The 23,545-nt window shown below is 36.5% G+C and overlaps 1 protein-coding gene across 1 annotated transcript in view; it reads left to right on the forward strand.

Moving 5' to 3' along the window:
* Positions 1-23,545, forward strand: part of Aff2 (ALF transcription elongation factor 2) — a 506,796-nt gene that overhangs the window by 249,717 nt on the left and 233,534 nt on the right. The gene's annotated exons all lie outside the window — the stretch shown is intronic.

A 23,545-nucleotide genomic window follows, 5' to 3' on the forward strand; every position in this document is an offset into this window, starting at 1 on the left:
GTGGAATAGCTTGAGCATTACGAAGAGAGATGGAACTGGAGGCTGGAGTAGAGATGAGTGGCCTGTTATAAGAAGCCAGGCCCTCTATCTGTGGCCGTGTCGAATCTGTGGCTATGCAGGGGCAGGGGTGTGTGTGGATGTCCGTCGCTCTTATTAGCTCTAGAGAACATGAGGATATCCCTGATCCTGTCAGCCACTGGAGACCACGTGGATACTCAGGGGCTGTGCATAACTGATATTGTCCCTCATTGGGTAAGGTGTTCTGGAGAGCTGGCCCGATCTTTTATATATAGCAGCATTCAGGCTGAGAGGACCCTGAACCTCACCTGGGCAGCAGCACAGTAGAGCTGACCCAAGTCAAGGGGGCACAGGTGAGCCAGCCGCTAGGGTGAAAGCATGGGAGAGCAGACCCCTCCACTCATCTGACATGAGATGGTGTGGATGTGTGTAGGGTGATGACCTCCCACACCCTACACCCATCCCTTATTACCTGTGCTAGAGTCATGACAACATGTGTAGTGGTTGCAGTACCCGGGAGAGTGGGTTCTACACCTCATCTGGGCATCACAGTAGAGCTGGCCCTGGTGGAGGGGGCATAGGTGAGCTGGCCCAAGGGCAAGTATATGGGACAGCTGACCCTGCCTCCTGCTGATGGTGACATGGGGTAGCCTAGCAGGAGCAGTGCTAGAGAGCTCTCCCTGGAGGTGTGGATAAGAGAGATCTGGCAGGCTGACCAGCTATCACCCAGGCCCAGTTCCAGGGCTCTGAATTGGCCCACTCCAAAATCATTATCATCTCTGAACACTTGGGAGGCATAAAAGGGCCTGCCCTGCTGTTCCAAAGCTACACAATCTCCACAACACAGGGCAGCAATAGGATAACCAGGAGGAGTCGTGATGTAGATCCAATATTGACAGTGTTACAGAAGCTGGAAATCTTGAACCAGAAAATGACTCATTTTAATGAAGATTTGCAAGGAAATATGAATGGATAGAGAGATATATGTGGGACACATTGTAACATACTACAGCTTCCATGATGAGATGCTTTCTATGCTTTGTTGTTTGTTTTATTGGGGGAAAATGAAAGTGAAAGACAGATATGAGGGGAGGAAGGGACTGGAGATGAGTGGGGCTGGGGTAAATGATGTGAAACTTGCAAAGAATCAATAAAAATTGGGGGAGGACTAGGAGAGAATAGAAATTGGTGGTAGAGGGCATCTCTGAGACAAGGGAGGCTCCCAGGAACCTATGGACATGTCTCTAGATGAGACCTCTAGCAGTGGGGAATATGGAGCCTGTAGTTGTCACTTCGTGTAGCCAGGTGGGATTTCCAATGGAGGAGGGGGACACCAATCTACCCATAAAAGCTTTGACCCAAAATCTGTCTCACCTACAAGAAGTGTAGGGATAAAGATGGAGCAGAGATTGAGGGAATGACAAATCAATTCCTGGCCCAACTTGAGACCTACCCCATGCGAGAGAGCCAATCCCTGACACTATTAATGATATTCTGCTATGCTTGCAGACAGGAGCCTAGCATAACTGTCCTCTGAGAAACTTCACCCAGCAGCTGATGAAAACAGATGCAGAGACCCACAGCCAAACAATAGGCTGAGCTCAAGAAGTCTTATAGAAGAGTGGGAGGAAGGACTGAGGAAACTGGAGGGGTCAAGGACACCACAAGAAAACCTACAGAATAAACTAACCTGGGAACATGGGGGCTCACAGAGACTGAACCACCAACCAAAAAAACATGAACAAGCTGGACCTAGACCCCCCTATACATGTTTAGCAGATGTGCAGCTTGGTCATCATGTAGGCCTCCTAAATATGGGAGTAGAGGCTCTCTGTTGCCTGCCTTTGGATCCTTTTCCCCTAGTTGAGCTGCCTTGTCCAACCTCAATGGGAGAGGATACACTTAGTCCTGATGCTACTTGAGGTGCCAGGGTGGGTCGGTATCCTTTCCCTGAGAAGAAGGAGGGGTGAGAATGGGGTGGCTTGAGGGTAAGACTGGGAGAGAGGAGGGAGAGGGATCCAACTTTCTTAAAAAGAAAAAGAAACCCGTTTCTTGTTTCTGGCTGAAAAACAGACTTGTCAAGTCTTACCATACTCTTGTGCTTATGTTGTTGAAGGGGAAAGGAAACAAAATTAAGCTCTTTTAGTTCAATTAGTCCATTTTGTATCCATTTGTAGGAGGTATTGGAAATCATGTTTTGAGTGGAACAGAAAGCTCTAATGTTAAAGTAAGCATTACCCTTTTAGTTTGCTAGAGGCTGTTGCATGTTACAGTGGAACAGTCACTACATTGCTGTCAGAGTTCACTGGGCTTCATTTTGGGGGCCTAGGAAATAAAATGAGGCCAAATTAACTTTACACATTACACTTTTAGTTCTAGCATTACATCATTAGAGACTAAGAACTATATTTACAGTGGAAAGGAAGAAAATTGGAGCTTATTCTTTCACAAGAATGGTTAGTAAAATTCCAGTAGGTCTTTTTTTTTTTTTTTTTTTTTTTTTTTGCTTGTAAAATACTCATTTCCTTCATGAACTTTACATCATTCCATCTTTCTTCAGGCATTAAAATATTGGCTTGTGTGTTCTTCAAACCAATTCTCCTAGCTTTAGAAAATTATTTTGATTCTGTTCTAGGCTTTACTTTATTCACCTATGCCAAACTTAGTTCTTCTGATCTTAATTTCCACCCCTTTAATATTGTTTCTTAGCAGAGATTAGTCCTGTTCATCTATTTACAGGTGTCTTTTTAGTCAGGAATTCTTGCCCGCAAATTGAAATTTACTTGTTCCCTTTAAATCTCATGTTAAGACTAATGACTAATATTTGTTTTTTAGCGTATACTTGAGTTTCCCCATAAACATTTTTAATCCTATGGACCTGAGAGAAGCAAATGGTGTTAGATTATAGTGCTCCAGCTCAATTAATTGCTGTGTAAATGAGATGTTTTTCAAAGAGTAATGGTGTTTATCAAGCAAGAGCTATTCCATTTTAAATAATGGGCAGCAGTTGATGCTCCTCAACTGCAATTATCAATGAAAGTGTAGACTTGAAAGCTCAAAGTCTCAATGTTTTGTTATAGAAATACATAGAATAGCAGTGGTTATAACTAAAGTATAGTAAAGAAAGTCATGGAGAAAATGATCCTATACAACCCCACACCTACTACTGTTTTTTAAAAATATGTACAGTAGTTTTGTTCTACATATCTTGTTAAACAATGAAATAAAACTTACCATATATTTGTGAGTATATCATGCTGGACTTAAATGAACATGATGAGTTTCCTCTTTTCTTTCTTTTTTTGCTTCTTAGGTTTTATGGAAGGTTCTGAATTCATTCCCCTAGCTCAACAAATATAATAGAGAAAACACATAAATGAGAAAAGTGAAATCTTGAGTAAGATCTATAAAAGAGGTTTTGAAGATCAGAATAAGATGTATAATATATTTCGTTTAAAGTAAAGTCACAAATGGTGTCTGTCTCAAACAGATTTTCAACTCCTTACAGGCTAAAGTTACCAGTTAATGAAATGTAACTGCCAAATTTAGAGTGATTTTATTTGAAAGACCTTTTAAAAGGGATGGAAGCAAAAATGTATGTGTGCAAAATATAGAGGATGCATACTTGCATATGTTCTTAAGTTTCATGATGCTGAGGTTTCTGTATAAAAACAGCCTAAGAAATCATATCCCCAAAGTTTTACATGGTAACAATGGTGTTAAGAACCCAAGAAGATTAGGAAGATTAGCTTCATCTGCTTTCATTTTGCCTTTTTCTACATAAGCTCATCCATTGCATTGAAATCCTTTCAAAGATACAAACCATAGGTATCAGCAAACCTGAATAGTAATATGTCCACTTTTGTTGTACAACCAGTGGTTGGTAGAACAAAGGATAAACCACTATCTCATAATTAAGTGCCTGTTTACTTTTTACTTTGTAACACAACTTTATTTTATATGATTGTTTACTTAAAAACACAGGCACACTGTAGGCAGAGATTTAAGATGTTCCAAAAGAGAAACATCTTAAAGTTAAGTAAAGAGAAATGTAAAGTGAAGGTGTCATAATTCAGATGTAACTACTACTAACATTTTGATTTATTTCTAGATGCATGTGTGAGTAGAAGATAAAAATTGATATTATTCTTGCAATCTTATCTTGCCTTTGATTTTCCCCCTAAACCATAGGCATTTCCCCATATTATTAGGTAGCCTTCAGAATAAAAAGTTGAACATTCCGGTACTTTTCTCCAGATCATGCCACCTTTCTCAAAGAGTTCATCTATAATAGATGACTATCTAAAATGGAAAAAATACACGTAAGGACTCTCTAAGAGCCATATATATTACAATTATATTGCCTTGTGGGAGACCCAAAGTAGAGATTTGTTTTGATTTTGTTTCTGTTGTTTTGTACCAGATCCCATAGACAAGGTGATGGGAGCTGAAAAGAAAGAAAGGAAGATTTAGGAACATAGAGGGAGGACAGAAAAAAAGCTAGATGATTGAACCTATTCCTTAACTCAAGGCCTTAATTGCTACTTATAATAAAGGTTATGTCTAAGTCATGGTTATAGAACTTAGTATATTGATACAAAACATGGGCATGTCAAATAGTTGGCAGATTTTAACACAAGACTATATAACCTAAGTCTAACAGATATGGCTCTATCAATCCATGAGGTAAAATAGTTGAATAAAGTCTTCAAAAGCCTCAGAGATATACAGAATATGGCATTTAAAGCTGTTCTTACAATCCTAAATTTCTTTGACAAGACAAGTTATCTCCTGACAACACCCAGCCGACCTCAAAGAAGATGATGAGCATCAAAGAGCCTGCTGATGGGCATGGCTTCAAAAGTGACAAAATAGCCACTGGGCAAAATGTCCTCGATCCTGCGACAAACAGAATCTGCCTAAAAATGGGCAATTTAGATGCAGGCAGAGTTGATGACCACACTCTGCCAAGTCAGGGTAAGCAAGTCCTCAATAGTTCCTGTCCTGTGAACAAGTCTGGAAGAAATATTAGGCCAGAAAGCTGAAGATGAGGCTCCAACATTATAAAGTGTTTTGGGTGACTGGTCAGTCAGTAAACTATCTTAAGTCAATTTGTACATTTTGGAAGCTGCTAACCCACACTGCTGGTTCACTCAGGAATTTAAGTTTTATTCCTTCTCAAGTCTCTGAGGGGCATTGAAGACAAGATAGTATAGTTTTACAACCAAGCTTAGTTGGGTAGGGAACAAGATAATTTTAGATAAAGATAAAGAAGTTAAGCTATTAGAGTTGAGATAGGATAGATATTGAATTTCATTTGGAAATTTAGACCCAACAAGACAGGAAAAACACTTACTTCAAATGAGACGAATGCAGATGGCCAAGTCACTATGAATGTAACATGTATAGAACTCATTATTCTCATGATTGTCACATGGTTCTCCCTGCTGTATGCAGTTTGTCTTATATATGCTTAATAAAAAAATTGTCAATAAAAACATAATTTTTTTAAAAAAGGAAAATTTTGTAAAAGAAGTTTCTATATATGTTAGGCTTTTATCTGACCATGCTTCTGTTTCTAACCCTAGACTTGTCCTGATCTCCTCTCATATGATTTCTTCCTTTTTTATATTTATGAGTTTTTTACCTGCACATATGTCTCTGTACAACATGAATAAATAGTACCCACAGAAACTAGAAGAGGACATTGGATCATTTGGGACTAGAGATACAGATAATTGTGAGTCACAATGTGGTTTTTGGCAATTAACCAGGGTACTTCGAAAATCAGTCAGGGCTCTTAGCCATATTCCTAGATCTCCTAAAGTGTAATTTCTTTCTGTAGAGTTGGGATGCTACTCACTGAAGAAGGCAGGATTTAAGGACAAATTAAAATCACGTAATACATACAGCTTTGATTTAAGATGCACAGAACATGCTAGCTTTTCCCACCATGTTTCTACAATAGTTTAGGGAATGATGACTTTTGCGCCTGGCTTAATGTTTTCCTTATGTGGCTTACTGTTCTGATAAATATTCTCATTAAAGCATCCCATGACCTCATTTGTATTAGATTTAAATTCATAGTTCTTTTATAAACATTCTATTCAGTGAGTGATAAGACACGAATCCTCCAGCAAAACTGCCAGGGTAAGAATGGGAAACAGAAAGATATTCTTTTTTCCATGAGCATTTATCCCATTCTTCTAGTTAGCATCAAAGTTATTTGACACAACCAAGAGTTGTCTGAGTGAGTATCCTTTGGGAGGTTGCCTCAGTCAGATTGACCTTTAGGTATGTCTGTGCAGGTTTTGTTTTGTTTTGGTTGGTTGGTTTTCTTTTTGTTTTCTGTTTTATCAGTTGAGTAGGACGGCCCAGATCACTGTGGGTTACATTATCCCTAGAGAAGGGGTCCAGAGCTGTATAAGAAGCATGTCTTAGCAGAAGCTACAGTGCACAAGACTAAACAGTGTACCCTCATGCTGCTTAACTTCCCTCAGTGATGGATTGTGACATGAAAGTACCAGCCAAATAAATCCTTTCCTCTCAAAGTTGATTTTGGTCATGGTGTTTATCATAGCAACTGAAAGCAAACTAGAGCATCCATGTGCCTCAACTCAGGATTTATATTAAAAGCTTATCTAGAAGTTATCTATAAGAAGTTATCTTGACATCTTACAAACATTATTATTTTCATGAGGCAATTTTACATGGATCAGCAATATATGCTTCTTTTATTTGGAATGTCCATTGTTTCAAAAAGGAAATATTTTGGCATATTTTAAAGAAGGCCTCTTGAAACTGAAGACAGACTTCTTGTCCTCGTGCCATTTAAAGGAATGCAATGATTACTGATGTGAGAGCTGACATGCATGTTAATATTACATTGCTCTAAAGACTGACAACCACACTGTATAACTAAAAAACGACAAAGAAACATAAGCAAGCCAGTAAAGACTGTCAATTTAAAAAAAAGGCAAGAAAAAAGCATCAGTAGAACTTCATACATTCTCACTAGTGGCAATGCTCCAGGTAGTCACTGAGAAGTCGTGTTCTACTATATGGGTGTTTCAGTGGCCCTTCTCTTTCCTTCTTTGTATATTAGCCCTTGTTTGTGAAATGCTACTTTTTTTTTCCTAGCTACGACTTAAAATTTCCTCTTTCAAACCTTTTCAAATGACTATAGCATCATTTACTTTCATTTATGTACACACTATTTTGTGAGACTACGTACAAAATAACACATGTTGTAAATCCAAGAAAAATTTCTCCTCTTAGTTTTATAGTATTAATCAGAGTGTTGGATTCTCTAAAGGGGTAGATTCTCTAAAAGGATCAGTGCCCATCTTTTGGAGCATCTTAAACCTCTGTCTACAGTGTTTAGCCAAGAATGTTGACTTCCATAAAGGAATTACCAGAACCATACAAGTCATCCATCCATTCATTCTTACATGTTCTTTCCTATATTGTGTAGAGGAGACAAGTTTATGAGCAATGGCAATATTATTCTCTCTAAGGGAGGGCCACCAGGATTCTGTGAGAACCCGACCAAGAAGAAATATAGCAGCTAGGCTATTCTGGGTCTTTCCCATTCTTAAAGACTGTAATTCCTTCAATAAAATATCTTTCCTATCTTGGTGAGTGTAAAATTCTGAATGTAAATCAATATATCATATTTCATCTCTATCAACTTAAAACATCTATCTAGACCTAAAAACATCTTAAACCCTAAACAACTAAGCTTCATTGTAAGACTAAACTATCTAGACTTCAACTCAATCTGGGACTTGAGAAGGAATAAAATTAATTTTCTGAGTAAACTGGAAGTGCAGGTTAGCAGCTTGCCAAATGAGAAGATGACAATTTGTTTCCTGAACAATCACCCAAAACTCTTCTATAATGTTGGAGCATCATCTTCAACCTTTTCGGCCAGTCTATCTGACAGACATATTTGTGAGGCAGGAACTATTAAGGACTTGCTTACCCTGTCTTGGAAGAGTTTGGCAGTCAACTTTGCCTGCATCCACGCTTGCCTATTTTTAGGCAGAATTCTATCTGTAGCCAAAAAGAGGAGATTTTGCACAGTTGCTGGTTTCCCACATTGAAGCCATCTCCATAAAGAGGTTCTTTGATGTTTATCATCCTCTTTGAAGTAGGCTGTGTGCTGCCAGGAGTTAACCTGTCTTATTGTAAAAGAATCATTAAAATAAAACAAACATTTTTAAATGCCATACTCCATAGGCCATTGAAGTTTGCCAAATTCAAATAGCTAAAACATTATGAATGTAATATTTATATAATTCCCGATGGTTTCATGGTTCTTCTTTCTGTATGTAGTTTATTGTATTTATGTATAATAATATAAATGTATATGTAAAAAAGAAAAATAATAATTAAATAAGTATTCATAAAAACCTTTTTAAAAAGACTGTAATCCCTCTCATTTCTAGACACTAATCAGAATTGGCATCCTATGAGACTATACCATAACATAGAAATGGTAGCAGACCGGCTCATCCTAAAAATAAAGATATCCAGTCTATGAATTCATTGACATGGTGACAAAGAAGCAGAAGGACAAGTGAGTTGTATTGTAGACCGAAAGGTTGCATTAAACATTGGTTGATCTTTCTGAGACAAAATATATATTTTTTCAACTATGTCTTTCACTCCGATCCTGTGAATCCTACAAGAACGTCTTCCTGGTTCATACTCCCAGATACCAGGTATCAATAAAAACTGTTGCTAGCAAAACATACAATACTCCTTAGGAACTCCTATGTGCCTTTCATTACATAGCTTAAATGACAATATTGCAGGAACCTAGAACTCTGAGTTCCTTGAGCTCTGTCTGCACCCTCACAGAACACTGCAAAGTTTTTTGTATTACTTTTTACATAACATGTATTAAACATTAGGCTTACCTGTCATTTTTACAACTGTATTTCAGAGCAAAACATACTGTGTGTCTCCTACAAGCTTGAAGATACATTTTTGAGTGAATCAAAGTAGTATACATTTCACACTCTAAAGTGCCATATAAGATGCAGGTACAATCTTAAATACTTATCTTAAAAAAGAAAATTATTTTAGTTTGAGACATAGATGAAAGCAACAAAATAAACATTTATAACAAGACATTTAACTATCAAGTACAAAGTTGACAGGTTTGGCTTTCTCTCTGCCTTTTAAAAGCAGGGTCATTTCCCAGGTTTCTTATTTACAAGCTTTTTTACTTTTTTTTCTTTCTTTTATTTTCATTAATAACAAAGACCTTAATATGATGCTACAGTGAGCTGTATTAGATCAACTAGAATCTTTTAGGTTCTCAAAGCATGGGCATTACATATTCAAAACAGGACCTAATGTTTCGGAGCTTCATATTCTACTATAATTATATGGTTCAATGCAAGTGATTATATCTCTTCTTCAGTAACGGACTGAAAAGTTTTGGTTTGCTGGTTCCCTCATAATTTACTGCCTAGGTATAATAGGCCAGTCTTGCGGAAAAAAAGATGATAAATGATGCTGGCTAGGATTCATAGATTTATTAAATTTCTATCAAACAGTGCAACAAAAAAAATCTGCTTAAGTTAGAAATGGGCTCAAATTTTTTAATCAAAATTCATGAGTCCTGATGCTTGGTTCAGTAGGTCCAAGGAAGGCTTGAATTGAAGACTGATTAAAGAAAATAAAAGGCTTATTTGAAGTAATTTTTCAATGACGGCTTTTAATTGGATGTTAAATCAAATTCTTATCTGCCTTTCTGCAGATAGCACATTATATAAAATACCGTTAGCGGCACCACCACTGTAACGGATACACTGAATAACAAGTGACTTCTCACTTTACACTAAGAAGGGAGAAGGCTTCTGGTTGTCAGCCTGTCAGAAATTAAGTATGTAAATAAATGCTTAAGTATATGAATATGAATATTGCCTACAGGAAGCCTGGAGTATTTCTGGGAAAAATATAAAGTTTTGTTTTGTTTTGTTTAAGTTCCCCTTTCAAGATTAACAAGTGCTCAGTGACCTTTAACACTTGGGTGAGGATGTGAGTGTGTTAGTATGTGATTTTCATGTCGTTTTGCCAGTGAGCTTGGCTGGGAGCTTCAATACTCAGAAGAGCGAATACTGTACTCATTCTCTGATGTCCCTTTCTGCCACCCATGAATGTCAGTTCATAAAAGCAATTTCATTAGCATTTCTTCATTTTCCAATATAAGCAATAAGTGTGCTCCTAGTAATCATAGGCACTTATCCATCCTTTGCATAGCATGCGTGCCATTCCTTGCTTCAGGCAAGACCTATCATGATTTTGGAGGTCAACTAAAGCACTCCAGAGAGGAAATGGAAACATTGTTGGAAACAACGATGTGCAGTCCTGGAAAAGTGCTTACTCTTGCAGGCCACAAAAGAGAGATGGTGGAACAAATTCATCTTTCATGGCTGACTGAGATGAGTATAGTTTGCAAGAGTTAGTGGAACTTTTGTTAAATGCCGAGGTAACTCCCAGGATAGTGTTTACTGATTGAGGGAATGGAGTTTGCATAGACTGGTTTTCTCATATACATTTTTAATGGTAGTTCTCAAGCAGACAGCTCATTAATTTCAGGATTCTTTATTGCCAAAAATAATATCCTTTAGTCTTGGGAAAAGTTTCTCTCATTTTGGTTCTACCTGCCAGAGGAGCTATAAAATGTGTGCTTGAAAGAGTTTTTAGAGGAGAGACCCCATTACGCAGCTCACATCCCAATCCCTCTCCATCTCTTTGTTTTCCTAAAGAGAAGTGCTGCTGTTTTGGCTTTCCACTTCTGAGATTACTTGCAATGTAGTCATTTCATTGACTAAGTTTTACTCACACTAATAAAACTCATGTTGGCTTTTCAGTTTGGCTTCTAAAATCTATACTTTTATTTATTTATCGAAAGTTTCAAAAATGTATGTATTTACATCATATTCACCTACAAATTGTTCTTCCTTATCTTTCTCTCATGCCTTTCAAAAACTCCCTGTTCTCTTTACAGGTTTTTATTACATAGTTTCTGAACACTTTTCAGAGTATGTTTTAATCAACATACTTAAGCTGTATTAATCATAATATTCATATCTAATAAAAGAATACTTCTTAAGACCAAGTTGGCTACTTTACTATTATTGGTAAGAAGAGTGTATGGTGAGTGCTAAAGAACTGAGCAGTGTCTAGAAGTGCTTAAGCATTACTGCACTGTCCACTGGGCAGACCAGAGGCGCTCTAAGAAAGAATGATGGTTCTTCCAGAATCTGCAAAGGGCATGTCAGGTAGTTAGGATTTTAACGAGGGACATGGGGCTCAACAATGCCAGCTAGTTTATACCTTATTAATGAAGCCATCATGTGGAATTTGAGCAAGGGCCTTTTACTTCCTACCTTCACCACTGCTGCTGCTCTCTAAATTTCCATCATTTTTCTTCACTATCATAACTAATATCTACATCTTAACATTGGGCCATGGGCCTCCTAAGCAATGGTCCTTTGTTAGACCTACCTAGTCTTTCTTGATATCCTTTGGAGGAGATAACGTGTAACACTGTTCATTTTGAAGATCTTTCCATGGCACTGAGTTCTGTCAGCACACAATAGTCCCCCTTGATCTGTGTTGTGCAGTGTCTTTCTCTTCTGCCCATATCATAATAGATCAGTCTTTCTGGTCAGTCATCAGATGTATTCATTCTCAAAGCTTCAGTCATGTAAGCAGGCATTTCAACTTACATCTTTTTTCTAGAATCCTTTCTTGCACATCTACCTATCCTCTGTGCCAGATTTGGATTAAAAACTGAATTCTAGAAGGTATGTACTGAGTAAACTCTGTAAAGCTGATGAACATTTTTAAGTCCCTGTTTCCTCATTCGTGACCTGGAAATAAATATAGTTCCTTTTAGGGGTGTGTATAGGAATCTAAAATGAGACAGGAAAGGATTGAGGACTGAATCTGGTACATAATAACTACTAAAAAACAGTGCCTAGTCTTATAACAAGCACTTACTGTTAGGTCACATTCCACATGGTTTCTTGCAGTGTCTTTCTTAATGACAATATCCTGTCTTTGTCAGAGTATCATGAGCAGCTAGAAACTGTGTATCTATCAAGCTGCCACAAAAAGAAAGACATTCTATCAACTTCTCATTTGATGGCAAATACAGTAGTTTGTTTTCATTCTATGAACTGAACATAACAGTTTTTGCTTATTTCCAAACACTTCAGTTTATATAAGTGCATTTAAAACCACATAGATATAACAGTGTTTGCAGCACAGAGTAACAAATTCCTTGCCTACATTATGTAGCATTTCAAGGAAAGAGCCAGTTTCTCGAGGGACCTGTTAGTCATGCCAACACTGAGGTTAGCTTACTGACTTGATTTAATCACTTTTCTAGCTATTTCATGCTGCTAGATGTGGGCTGCTACAGGCAGGGAAAATGGAATTAAAACATCATTCAATCAAGGTGTGGTGGTGCACACCTTTAATCCCAGTACTTGGGAGGCAGAGGCAGGCAGATCGCTGTGAATTTGAAGCCAGCTTTCTCGACAGAGTGAGTCCAGGACAGCCAGGGCTACACAGAGAAACCCTATCTTGAAAAACAAAAAACAAATCATTCATTTAGTTCAATAGCTTCTTCCTGGTGTATTTTAAATCACATTTTCCATGTGTGTGTGTGTATGTGTCTCTGTGTGTGTCTGTGTTGTATCCTTCATTCTAGGCTATAGTCTTATTTTGTAACTGAGTTATTAGCTTTGGAAATGAGTAGGAGATGGACTTCCAGGGAAGCATAGGATTATCATATTACGTAAGTTAATTATAAACAATTTTATGGCATCCTTCTCACCATGGCAAAGAACATATGGCTAAGATGGCATTACGAGGGTCAAGAATGCAGTACACTTAAAAATACTGAACAGTTTCTGATAGAGATTGTGTTCTGGAGATAGCTACTATAAGTTTCATCTGTGTATGGGTAGGACTGGAGGATTTTTTTTCATTATAGTACCCATCTTATCTTGGATAGTCAAACACCAAGTGCTTAAAAATGGAAGTACTGTGTTAGCAAGTGGTTCAAAGGATTATAAGATCTTTCCACCAAACCTGACAACTTGAGTTTGATTCCAGGAACGGGAATGGTGAGAACAGGGAACTAGTCCTTCAAGTTGTCTTCTACTCTCTCCCTAATCTAACTCTCTCCCTCTCTTCCTCTATCCCTTTGTCCCTCTTCCTCTTTCCCTCTTATACACACACACACACACACACACACACACACACACACACGTGAAAAACGTAATTTAAAATTTTTAATGGAAGTACTGAAATAGCTCACAAACCTTAACTAAGTCTTTTGGACTCTTCCCAAATAATCTGGACATCTACTTTTTCTGACACAAGCTGTTTGTTCAATCTCTATGCAAGATATCTTAGTATATTTAAGCTACTATAACAAACATATCATAAAAGATATTTTATAGCCATTCCAAGAGTTCAAGAGGTGGGAAAGGCCGATTTATAAATTTGGGAGACTCGATGTGTGGTGAGGGTTACCTTTATTCAAAATTGGAGCCTTTTCACTGTCTTCTTAGATAAAAGAAGAAACCAGGCATCTTTCTATGGTATTTTATATCATCAGTAGCCTTATTCATGAGCTAATGATTACCTTCTAATAGTCCCATTCTCTGTGAACATAGCCTCTGCCATGAGCATTCTAACATAAATTTAAGGACACAAACTTTTCAACCATAGCACGTGTGCTATTCCCACTGTCAGAAATATCATACATACTCTTCTAATTATTTGCCATATCTACCTCTGACAACAGAGAAAATTAATTATTATGTGAACATTGTTAATTCTTGCCTCCATCCACTGTCAGAGCTTCAACCTACTTTTACAATACTTATGGAAAGAACAGAAGAAGAGAGGAAGTGAAGATGGGAGGGAAAAGCAACAAGTTAGCCAAATCACCAGGGAGCCAAACAACATGATAATGATCCATCTATGGACTTTGCACATCTATTTGTATCCCAGTTTTAAAAACTGTATTTCAAGTGAGAGAATGTCATTGTCATAATAGTTTTTAATGATCCACAACACATCCCTGATTTAATTGTTCTATGTGAAAATTTAGGTAGTGGTGTAAGAGCATATCCCTTGAGAGCATTGGCTATTTACAAAATTTAACCTTTGTGCCAGATAATATGATCTCTTTAATATGGCAGTGTTATCTAGTCAAGACCCTAATGAAGGTTGGCAGAAATTCATGATTATTTGAACTGCATTGAGAAAAAATTATATATTCACACACAGATATGTTTCTAATTATAGCCTTGGCATTATACTGTTTTAATTGCCATCTTTTTTTTTGGTTTTTCGAGACAGGGTTTCTCTGTGTAGCATTGGCCATCCTGGACTCACTTTTTAGACCAGGCTGGCCTCAAACTCACAGCGATCCGCCTGCCTCTGCCTCCTGAGTGCTGGGATTAAAGGTGTGCGCCACCACGCCCGGCTTAATTGTCATCTTAAATACACTATTTGACATTCTTCCAAGAACTTCACAATGATTTTTCTATTGACTTGAAACAATTTAAGACATCACAAAACACCATATTAACAATATTAAAGCCCTTATCAAGTCACATTCCAGCCTATCCTCCCCTTTCCTGGGACACACCTCCCCAACTGCACATGGATGTTGAGGTCAAGGTAGAATTTGTAACGCTTACTGATTTGTAAGCTTTACATAAGATCTTTGCATATCACGTGATGATATGGCAATTAACTGTGGGAAACAAAATAGGATTAAATGAAATGAAACCATACCAGAATCATTCAACTCCACATTTTATAATATCCAAATTTTATTGAGGTTTTCCCCCTGAAATCCATGAAAGATGCTCTTTACTTCTCATTTCAGAAAAAGTAACTGCCTTTGGGTGTTAATAATATGATTTTTAAATTCTTCAAAAGAATTTGTGGGTTGTAACTGCTCTGATAGTTCTGAGGCTATTTTTAAGTTTGTGGTTTTGGTAATATATATATATATATATATACACACTGTGGAGTAAATTTTAAATGCAATTGTGAAGATCAGTGAAGAAGACCAGAAATCCACAAATGGCAAGTGATGGTAGTAAGTGGGTGAATATATAAAAAAGGAAGATTTAATAATTAGACTTAGGCACCAATTACTGTTTACAGATTCAAACGTTTGATCTTTAACCCAATTAATGGAAAGAATGATATCTTTGTTTCTTCTTGTAGTAGTACATCTCCTTATCTCTCCCAATACCAGCATACTATATCTCTGTTATAGAATTCATTCATTGTTTGGGTAGTGATACTATGTGTAGTAGATGAACAATTAATCAATATTAAATAGGGTGGCATGAAGTGCTGAAAATGGTATATTCTTATGATTTACAGTGCTTCTCTTTCTTGGTAATTGACTCTTCATTTCAAATGTACTGTTAAAGACCATAAGATAAATACTACCTACCCATAACTCCTGCCCTCCAAAAGTCTGACATATCTTAGAAAAGCTAATTTAAATATACAAAAAATTACAGCAAAATAAATGCTAAGGGTCTTCTCCAAAGGCCTTTGTGGACTACGTGCAAGCTGGATAAAGACGTGGATATGTCTACTGGGCTTCTGTTCTCATGGAAGGCACTTTTTATTGTATTTACAAAAATGATTGCATTTCTAGTGATTTTTAGTGGTATTCAGAGTTAAATACGTACATTGTTATTAGAAAATTTCTTTTTATTTTGCTCACCATATTAACATCAGGCTTAATTATCTGTACTCAAACCAGCAACTCCTATGTCCAATCAGTTATTTCTATTTTAACAGTTTTGTTTTTAAATCCTTGTGATATGTAGACAGCATATATTTTGTGCCTAATTAATTACAGAAAAGCATTTGTATTTTTTCTAGTATTTTTTAATCAGGAGGAACTCTGACCACTTATTTCTGGATTATGTGTTTTTATTCCCTTTCAACAAGAGTATATTGGTCCCTTTTCAGGTTACACTAAATAACAAATTCATGAGGGACTGACATGTACTTCACTAAGTTGGAATCATGTATTGTCAGCTATTTACTCGTATTGACCAAATCACAAATCCCCACCCTAAGCCACACACAAGGTCATTGAATATTCCCAGGTGCTTGTAGGTGAATGAGATCATCAAATTTCAGTGACTGTGCCTCTTCAGACAAGGGGCATGGTCTCATCTTATCTCTTCTGCTCTGATAAAGAACTCTGACCCAAAGCAACTTGGGGAGGAAAGAGTTTATTTGGCTTACATTTCCAGTTCAGGGTTCTCTACTGAAGGCTTACCTACGTGCATGCTCATGCTTGGCTATCTTTCTTATACAGCCCTAGGCCCCCATGTAGAAAAACTTCTGTTATCCACTGTGGGCAGGACCTTTCTGCATCTATAAACAGTTAACAATTTTCACATACATGCACATAGAAGAATATGACCTAGGCATTCTTCAGTCTAAGCTTTCCTTTCAGATGCTGTGGGAAGTTGGCAAAGATAACTTGTTCAGGACACATATTGAATTCTCTAATAATAAAACTCTAAATATCGCTGAAGTTTTCACACAGTAAACTATGCAGTATCTACATGTCTGCTTATCCATCACTATTTCTGTCTACTAAATTATCGTATAGGATATTTCCTAAATTCTGCTTGGAACATTCAAATACATTCCTGAAAGAAATATGCAGTTAAATGCCTATGCCATTTGGTCACTTAAGTAAAATCAGTGTACTAAATAGCTAAGGTCTAGTACTGGCTAGTTTTAATGTTAACAATTACTGATTTCTTAAAAGCTTGATAGATAGACTTGGCCTTGGTGGGGTAAAGTCCTCTCTTATTGAGGAGCAATGTAGGCTATATGATTGGAATAAAATTGATTTATGCTGACTTTATATCCAGGAGCTGTATCATTCCACCTGCGAAAATATTTAACTGTCCTGAGTCTAATTTTCATTATTAGTAAAATGGGGATAATAGTGCTTCCTTGAAGCATTAGTGGGATCAAGTGAAATTTTGAGCTTATCACAAAAGGTTAGCTGTGTTGTATGTGAGATAAACTTTAAACCGATCTGTCTTGGGATGAAGAAGAGAACTGGCTAAAGTTTTCATAAGAACAGCTAGCAAATTGCTGCATTGAGCTGTACTAATGATGTCATAGGGAACAGCTAAGTGTCCTGTCCTTTTTTGCTGGAGATGTGTGAAAAATCTGAATTTGATGCTTTCAAGATAAGAATTTTTCATTTAATAATGACTTTTGGTATCTCCTTTAATCAGTAAATAATTGACTTGTTTGAAACAGGAGAAAAGACACTTGGTGAATTGCCTTATGTCCCTTTGATATGTCAATTGTAGTAAGTCTGAGTCTTCATTTATTCACCATGACTGTATAATACAGAAACCTGCCCAAGTATGTTAATCAAAATTATGGTTTAGGATTTTCAAAGTAAAATATATGAAACGTGTTTTTCAAGGAAAGCTTCCTGTCTCTGAGAATGACTAGATTTACATAGCACAGGGTATTTTGCGGGCTTAAACAGTGATATAATTATGATCTTTAGGAAGGTGACCCAACTGGATAAGAGACACATAAACACAACAAATGAATGTTAAATGTGTAAGTCTTGAATACCTCTTTACTACATTTAACATCTAGATCCTTGGTCAAGGTGAAGAAATGTCAGAGAACATCCAAACAACATGAAAAAATGTTGAATAAAGGGGCCAGATGACCTGAATTCTTATAACTCAATATAAAAAGTATAGGACCTCATTGAATTTTAAATTAAAACCAAGCTAACTGCAGTTCTGTATATGTGGACAATGTTTAGTTTTATAACAATGCTGCCTCAGGGCATAACTTTCTGACTATGGGCAGTATTATACTAAACTTTTATTTAGTATATACCACGGGTTCATGAAGCATATGCATTTATTTATGAATAAGATTTTACCAATATATAAATAATCAGATTCATTTATATATATTCTATGATTGTTTCATGCTTCAAACTTGGAGTTAGCTAGTCAAAATGCATACCATGGGACCCATTTTGCATGACTCAGTCATCAGCATCTTAATTTATCATCATCAAATAAAAATTTATGGGTAAAATTATTGGGTCAATGGATGTGAACATTTTAAGACTATTGACACTTGCTTTCCAACTATCCTTGTAGGCAGGTATTGCCATTCTGACAAAATCCTGGAAAGAAAATAGAATGCTAATATAGCTAGACTCCTCTTTCTTGACAGAAGTTTATTTTGCACTTTTTCAAGTTTAAATGTCATTTTGAAGTGTTTTTTTTACAATACTTTTCCTTTCTCTATCACCTAGCATTGGGCTTGGAATTGAAAGGAGGCCTTGATAATGCATTACCATGAACAAGTCATTCCTTTACAAAATCATAAGCTATTTAGTCTTAAGAAATTTCTTGGACTGTGCTTAATTATTTACATTATTTTAGGGGTTCTGGGGAATATTTATATTCTTTCAAACTACAAAAAAATAATAATTGAACACTACAAAACTCAAAGGGTTTTTGCTTGCAAGAAAATTGTGAAGGAAGGTCAAGATATTTTTTCTGATATATGTTAATTTAGCATGGCTATGGATGTCCAAATTATTCCGCTGATGTAAAGCTTTACATAATGGAATATTTACTGACATAGTTCTCTCAAGTCACACTTCTGTGACCACAAAATGCACTGTAAGAAGATGGTGTTGACCCAAACCACAGCAAGAGAAATAGTGTGGAGACACCTTTCATTCATTATTGAAGTTTAAAGGATCATTACGTTATCCGAGGGACTGCTTTATGAATGGAAATACACCTGATCTCTCTACCTCTGTCATAAGTAGATGCAAATAGCTTCAGCAGGATCAATTGTGTGTCTCACTTTACTTCACCAACATGCTGTGATTATAAGAATTCCTAAACTGTGTCTGTGAAGCCTCAGTCACATTCAGCTTGGGATAGAAAATCATTGCCTGGCCAAATGAATTCAACTTCTTGGACATGCTAGAAAAGAAACTTTGAAGTAACTGACTAACGGCAGTTGCAAAGTTCCTGATATTTATTAAATATATCTTTCTGATCTTTCTGCTTTGAGACACCTTTTGAGATTATTCATTTTTCTCACAAACATATCTGTCCCAAAGCCACATTTATTGTTTTTTGTAATAACAATCTTTTAAGTTAAAAAAATATCAAAACGGAGTCATTTGTTTGTTTCATGGTTAAAATATCCCCACCATAGTTGGAATTTCATCAGGTTGGAAGAAGAATTCACCCCTAAGCTAAGACCTATTTTGCCAGGTTTAATAGATAAGCTACAGAACAAAGTTAGGTTTTGATGGAAACAGTTGCACACCCTTTGAAGCCTGTGAACCTGGACTGAATGAAGCTTGTGTGCAGTTTTCTATGGGCCTCTTTTTAAAGGGCTATGATTCCTGCATGAACAACCTGATTACAGAAAGTGGTCTAAGAAATGAAGACATCACCTTCTGAAAGAATTTACAAAAATTTCAACCTTCCATCAGTGTCTAGCTCAGTGACTTCTCATGAATATACGTCAGCCTTCAGGCATTTTCAAATATATTTAAGAAAATGGGCTTTAACATTTTGTTGTCAATTTCATGATCAAACCTGGACTCACTCAGTGTGTTAGGAGAGAATAAATGGTCAAGCATTATTGAGAAGAAGCTAAACCACTAAGACCAAATTAGAAATGTTCCTTCTGTAAAATAGTGAAATGCTCTTCCATTTACTTTAACACTTGCAGCAGTTTCAAAGTATCCTAAGTATTATATTGGCTAGTCTGTTAGCATGATACATTATTTATGTAGCTGTTCTCAAAAATATTAAGCTATTTCTTTAGAATATGTAAACTGATTGGATTGATAACATTCCTGTAGTAGCCAACCCAACACTGAATGTCAAAATTCCAACTGTGAAGCATGTCTATTGGCCAAGAGAGGATTGAAGTGCTACTTCTCTGCATCGAGTTCTCCCATTTTATCTTTTCTATCTGTCTAGTCTTAGAAGAAACAAGGGGAACCACCATAGTTTAACATGTAAGAACATTGTTTGTGTCTCTGCTTCCATATGTGTAAATGAAATGTATGCCTCCATAATACCTCATGGATTTGTTGTTACTATAGAAAGCAATATCATAGTAGCTGTATAAAAATATGCAGAGTTGTAGCTGTGACAGTAGTTGAAATATTTATCTCTATCATTATTTTTGTGTGCTTACTATTTTTATCATTTTTGAACTATTGTTTGATATTTTATAGACTAGAATTGTCTTTAAATTATTTATACTTATTGCTTTATCCAATGTGAACATATCATATAAATCATAGAAAACAAGAGAATTATTTTTAAGTAGATTAATATAATGGTATATAAATCAACTTACCTTCAAAATAAAAGAAAACTCAAACCTTGCTTAATGATTTCCCTCACTTCAAACACTTACAATCCAACCCAATTTTCTCTTCTAGTTCTTAAATAGGATCAACTACTTATAAAAAAAAACTGAATCTTTACACTTGAATCTTATTGAACATTTTTTTCAATAAACACTGATAGAACCAGGAACAACTCTAGATGTTAGGAACAGAGAGGGATGGACCACATACCATCTGTGCAATCATAGGATATGTGTAAAGTGTACTCCCCTTCTCTTGTGGTTGCCTTGTTGCCTAGCATCATGTCTGCCACAAGGAAGATTTTTGTGGGATTTAGGGATAGATGATGAATGTCAGAGTGAACTATTAGTGTATTATTGAGAAAATGAGTGATAACAGTTGTGTCAAAGTCTTCAAAAGACGTCTACTATCATGATCCTGCTTAAACATTTATGATCTGCTGTGTCATGTGGCTCCAGAACACCAGTCCTGTAGATTTCTAGCTGAGGTAAAGTTCTGGTACATACTTGTTTCATACTGAGTTCACATATTTTCTGAATCTCAGGAGTCCTTCTCAGAAAAGTGAATGACCACTCTATGACATGCTTGAACTACACAGGCTTTATAAAAAGGCACCGGGGTTATTAATCTTGGCTTGATCACTCAAGTCACATCTGGACTGCCTTCACCAGCTTCTTCTGTGGTCTGCCAAGGCTGCCCAGCCAGAGGAATGTGAACAAGGAGTGAGCACCAGAGTCCATATCAGAAGTACTCTTCTGGCCCATTATATTTGGCAAATATATATGTGAGGCAGGAACTATTGAGGACTTGCTTACTCTGTCTTGGCAGAGGTTAACCATAGACTCTGCCTGCATCCAAGCTTGCCGATTTTTAGGCAGAATTCTGTCAGTGGTCAAAAGGAGGACGTTTTGCCCAGTGGCTGGTTTGCCAGATTTGAAGCCATCACCATAAGGAGGTTCTTTGATGCTCATCATCTTCTTTGAGGTAGGCTGGGTGTTGCCAGGAGTTAACCTGTCTTGTTGTCAAAGAATCTTTAAAATGATAAAAACACCTTTAAATTCCATATTCTATAGGTCTCTGAGGTTTTTGAAGACCTTATCCATTTTACCTTTTCCATCTAAAGAATTATATCCATCTGTTAAACCTAGGATATATATTCTTGTGATAAAAATAGATTAGTAATTGACATAAATTTGATCAACTAACAATTAACGTGTATTCCTTAATTATCCTAAGCAGCTAAATATAGCACTTTCAAAGTATCAGAAGTAAACTTTGTATTATAGTTGAGTTTTATGGGTACAATACTTCATATTAGAATAGAAATATGTGTGAAGAATAATCTTAAATTTGAATTCTGTACCAATGTGCCAAAATTAAACTTATTTTGCATCAATATACAAAATTCTATACCAGTGAATTAAAAATAACCTTGTGAGTAACAATTAAGGCATTAAGTTGAGGAGTAGGTTCAATAACCTACTTTTTATCCAAACATCCCTATTTATTTCTTCTCTTAAACCACTTCCAGTTCAGTATTCTCCCTAGGATCCTCCTTGTTATTTAGCTTACTTAGGTCTGTGTATTTGTAGTGTGGTTATCCTGTATTATGTGGCTAATATCCTTTTATAAGTGAGTATAACCCACATGCCATGCATGTCTTTCTGGGTCTGGGTTCCCTCACTCAGGATTATCTTTTCTAGTCTTATCCATTTGCCTGTAAATTTCATGATGCCCTTTTTTAAGAGCTGAGTTATATTTCATTGTGTAAATGTACCACAGTTTCTTCATCCATTCTTCAGGTAAGGGACATCTAGGTTGTTTCTAGATTCTGGCTATTACAAATAAAGCCTCTATGAACATAGCTGAGCAAATGTACCTGTTCTTTAGTAGATCATCTTTATGGTATTTGCTCATGAGTGGTACGGCTAGGCCTTGAGGTGGAAGTATTCCCAATTTTCTGTAAAAGTTCCAGATTGATTTCCAAAGTGGTTGTACATGTTTTCACTTCCACCAGCAATGGAAGAGTGTTCCCCTTTCTGCACATCCTTGACAGAATTTTTTGATCTTAGCCAATCTCTGAATTGTTTTGATTTGTATTTCCTTGATGAATGGGGACATTGAACATTTCTTTAAGTGTTTCTTGGCCATTCAACATTCCTTTGTTGAGAATTCTCTGTTTAGTTCTGTACCACATTTTAAAATTGGATTTTGGGATTTGTTGGTGTTTAACTTCTTGAGTTCTTTATATCTTTTGGATATTATCCCTCTGTGAAATGTAGGGTTGGTGAAGATCTTTTCCCAGTCTGTAGGCTACCATTTTGTTCTATTGACTGTGTCGACCTTACAGAAGCTTTTTAGTTTCATGAGGTGCCATTTCTTAATTGTTGATCTAAGAGCCTGAGCTGCTGGTGTTCTGTTCATGAGGTTATCTCCTGTGACAATGAGCTCAAGGCTCTTGCCCACTTTCTCTTCTAATAAATGTGGTTTATTTGTTTTTACATTGATGTCTTTGATCCCCTTGGACTTGAGTTTTGTGAAGGGTGATAAATAAGTGTCTATTTGCATTTTTCTCCACATAAACATCCAGTTAGATCACCACCATTTTTCTATTGTAAAGTTTTGGCTTCTTTGTCAAAAATCAAGTGTCCAAAGGTCTATGGGTTCGTTTCTGGGTTTTCAGTTCAATTCCATTGATACACCTGTCTGTTTATACGCCAGTACCATGCCATTTTTATTACTGTTGCTATGTAGTACAGCTTGAGATCAGGGATGGAGATACCTCCAAAAGATCTTTTATTCTATAAGATTACCTTAACTATTTGGTGTTTTTTGTTTTTCCATATGAAGTTGAGAATTGTCATTTTAAGGTCTGTAAAGAACTATGTTTGCATTTTGATGGGTATTGTATTGAATCTTTAGATTGCTTTTATTGAGGTGGCCATTTTTGCTGTTAATCCATGAGTATGGGGAATTGTTGCATCTTCTGATATCTTTTTCAATTTCTTTCTTCAGAGA

Source organism: Acomys russatus, chromosome X, assembly GCF_903995435.1.
Source record: "Acomys russatus chromosome X, mAcoRus1.1, whole genome shotgun sequence".
Lineage (NCBI taxonomy): Eukaryota > Metazoa > Chordata > Mammalia > Rodentia > Muridae > Acomys > Acomys russatus.